Consider the following 3,737-nt stretch of genomic DNA (forward strand, 5'->3'; position numbering starts at 1 on the left):
AAGTTCAATCTTTAGCAGAGAGATTCTGGAGAGAGGTAAGAGTCCTGAATCAAGGAAAGACTTTCTGACACAATAAAAGCAAAATACTGCAGATGCTGGAAATCTGAAATGAAAACAAAAAGTGCTGGAAATACTCAATAGCTCTGGCAGCACCTGTGGTGAGAGAAACAGAGTTAATGTTTCTGGTCTGTGACCTTTCATCAGAACTGACACAGGTTAGAAAAGAATTAGGTTTTAAACAAGTGAAGGGGAGGGGCATGTGGGAGAGAACAAAAGGGAAGGTGTTTGATAGAGCAGAGGGCAGGAGAGATTAAATAACAAAGCTGTCCTGGGATAAAGGCAAATAGTGTGTTAATGCTTGTGGTTGCCTGACACCAGTCATGCTCTGATGTTATTGAACACAATGTTCAATGCACAAGGCTGTCGAGTGCCGAATCAAAAGGTTGGGTGCTGCTCCTCGAGCTTGGGTTGATTTTCACTGGAACACTGGAGCAGGCCAAAGACAGAAATGTTGACATGAGAGCAGGGGGGAGTGTTGAAATGGCAAGCAACCAGAAGCTCAGGGTCATGATTTCGGCCTGAGCAGAGGTGTTCCACCTAATCTGCGTTTGGTCTCCCCAGTTTCGAGGAGACCACATTGTGAGCAGTGAATCCAGTATACATAATTGAAAGAAGTACAAGTAAATCGCTGCTTCACCTAAAAGGAGTGTTTGGGGCTTTGGATAATGAGCAGAGAGGAGGGAAAAGGGCAGGTATTATATCTCCTGCGATTGCATGGGAAGGTGCCTTGGAAAGGGGACGAGGTATCGGGGGTAATGGAGGAGTGGACCAGGATGTCGCGGAGGGAACAATCCCTTCAGAATGTTGACAGGGGAGGGGAGGATGCGTTTGGTGGTGGCATCACGCTGGAGGTGGCGGAAATGGTGGAGAATGATCCTTTGGATGTGGAGGCAGGTGGGGTGGAAAGTGAGGACAAGGGAAACCCTGTCGCAGTTCTGGGAGGGAGGGGAAGGGGGAAGGGGGAAGGCAGAGGTTGAGAGTCCTGTCAACCACACTGGGCGGGGGCGGAGTAGTCAATTATATCTGAGGGAGGAAATGAACAGAACTGGCAGCTCAAAACTGGACATCCATGAGGCACTGTGGGCCATCAGCAGCAGCAGCAGAATTGTATTTAAACACGATATGTTACCTCATGGCCTGACATATCCCTGACTCTGCCATTACCATCAAGCCAAGGGAGCAATAGTGCTTCAATGAAGTGTGCAGGAGGGCATGTCAGGAGCAGCACCAAGCAGACCTAAAAATGAGTGAAGCTACAACACGGGATTACTTGCATGTCATATAGCGGAAGCAGCATGCAATAGACAGAGCTGAGTGATCTCACAACCAACAGATCAGATCAAAGCTCTGCAGTCCTGCCAAATCCAGTCCTGAATGGTGGTGGATAATTAAACAATTAACAGGAGGACGAGGCTCCACAAATATCCCCATCCTTAATGATAGGGGAGACCAGTATATCAGTGCAAAATACAAGGTTGGATCATTTGCAACAATCTTCAGCCAGAAGTGCCAAGTAGATGATCCATCTCAGCCTCCTCCTGAGATCCCCAGCATCACAGGTGCCAACCTTCAGCTAAATCCACTTCACTCCACATGATATCAAGAAATGGCTGAAGGCTCTGGATACTGAAAACATCCTGGCTGCAGTGCTGAAGACTTGTGCTCCAGAACTAGCCACGCCGCCTGCCAAGCTACACCACTGGCATCTACCCGGCAATGTGGAAAATTGCCCAGGTATGTCCTGTACACAAAAAGCAGGACAAATCCAAACCGGTCAATTACTTCCCTGATCAGCCTCCTCTTGATCATCAGTAAAGTGATGGAAGGTGTCGTTGACAGTGCTATCAAGCAGCACTTACACAGCAATAACCTGCTCACCGATGCTCATTTTGGTTTCCGCCAAGGCCACTCGGTTCCTGACCTCATTATGGCCTTGGTTCAAATATGGACAGAAGAGCTGAATTCAGGAGGTGAGGTGAGGTGACAGTGACTGCTCTTGCCAAGGGCATCAAGGAGCCCTTGCAGAATTGAAGTCAATGGCAATCAAGGAGAAAAATCTCCACTGGTTGGAGTCATACCTTGCGCAAAGGAATATGGTGCTGGTTGTTGGTGGCCAATCATCTCAGTACCAGACATCGCTCAGGAGTTCCTCAGGGTAGTGTCCTAGGCCCCAACCGTCTTCAGTTGCTTCATCAATAAACTTCCTTCCATCATAAGGTCAGAAGTGGAAATGTTCACTGATAATTGCAAAATGTTCAGTTGCATTAGTAACTCCTCAGATACTGAAGCAGTCCGTATCCACATGTAGAGAGACCTGGGCAAGATTGGGCTTGGACTGATAAGTGGCAAGTAACATGCACGCCACAAAAATGCCAGGCAATGACCATTTCCAACAAGAGTGAATCTAACCATCTCCCCTTGACAGTCAATGACATTACCATTGCTGAATCCTTCACAATCAACATCCGGTGGGTTACCAATGAGCAGAAACTGAATTCGATCAGTCATATAAATACCGTAGCTACAAGAGCAGGTCAGAGGCTGGGAATTCTGCTGCAAGGAACTCACCTCTGTCCACCATCTACAAGGCACAAGTCAGGAGTGTGATGCAATACTCCCCACTTGCCTGGATGAGTGGAGCTCCAACAACACCAAAGAAACTCAACACCATCCAGGACAAAGCAGATCACTTGATCAGCACTCCATCCACTACTTTAAATATTCACTTCCTGCACCACCAGTGAACAGTGGCAGCAGTGTGTACCATCTACAAGATGCACTGCAGCAACTCACCAAGCCTCCTTCGACAGCACCTTCCAAACCCCCAACCTCGACCACCGAGAAGGATATTGGATGAATGGGAACACCACCATCTGCAAGCTCCCCTCCAAGTTACACACTGTCCTGACTGGGAACTATATCACCATTCCTTCACTGTCACTGGATCAAAATCTTGGAACTCACTTCCTAACAGCACTGTGGGTTTACGTACAACACATGGACTGCAGCAGCTCCAAAAAGGCAGCTCACCACCACCTTCTCAAGGGCAATTAAGGATGGACAATAATGGCTGCGTTTGCTGACAACGCAACCACTAGGTGGCACAACTCGCTTTCTCCCCCTGCTTTGCACCGGCCGCTTCCACCCTCCACAGTCGCTCGCTCCAGAACTCGCTGCTCCCCCCCCCCCCCTACTTCCCTGGCCGATTGTCTCCCGATCATGTCACCCCATTCTCCAGTCGTTCGCTCACTCCCCACCCCCCTCCCCTCCAGCCGCTAGCTCAAGGCTGTGCTGCTTCCCTTCTCTCGGCCACTTGCTCCCACGTTTGTCCAGTCTCCACGCGCCGCCCGAAGAAGCAAGGTGGGCTGCAAAGTGTGACGTAGGAGTGAGTAGTGAGTGGCCTAGAGGAGGGAAGTGGCACGGCCTAGAGCTAGCGGCTGGAGCGGGGGTTGGGGGTCAGAGAGCAAGCGGCCATGGAGCTGGATGACGCGAGTGGGGAACAATTGTCCAGGGGAGCATCGAGGTGTGGAGCGAGCGGCTGAGGGGAGGAAGCGTCGAGGCCTGGAGCGAGTTGCCGAGGGGGGAGAGCTCCAGCCTCAAAGTCTCCTATTCAGCCGCTTCCTCCAGCCGAGTGAGGGGCTGGATACCCGATGATGCTTTCGCGCACATGTGCGAAG

Source organism: Heterodontus francisci, unplaced genomic scaffold, assembly GCF_036365525.1.
Source record: "Heterodontus francisci isolate sHetFra1 unplaced genomic scaffold, sHetFra1.hap1 HAP1_SCAFFOLD_43, whole genome shotgun sequence".
NCBI lineage: Eukaryota > Metazoa > Chordata > Chondrichthyes > Heterodontiformes > Heterodontidae > Heterodontus > Heterodontus francisci.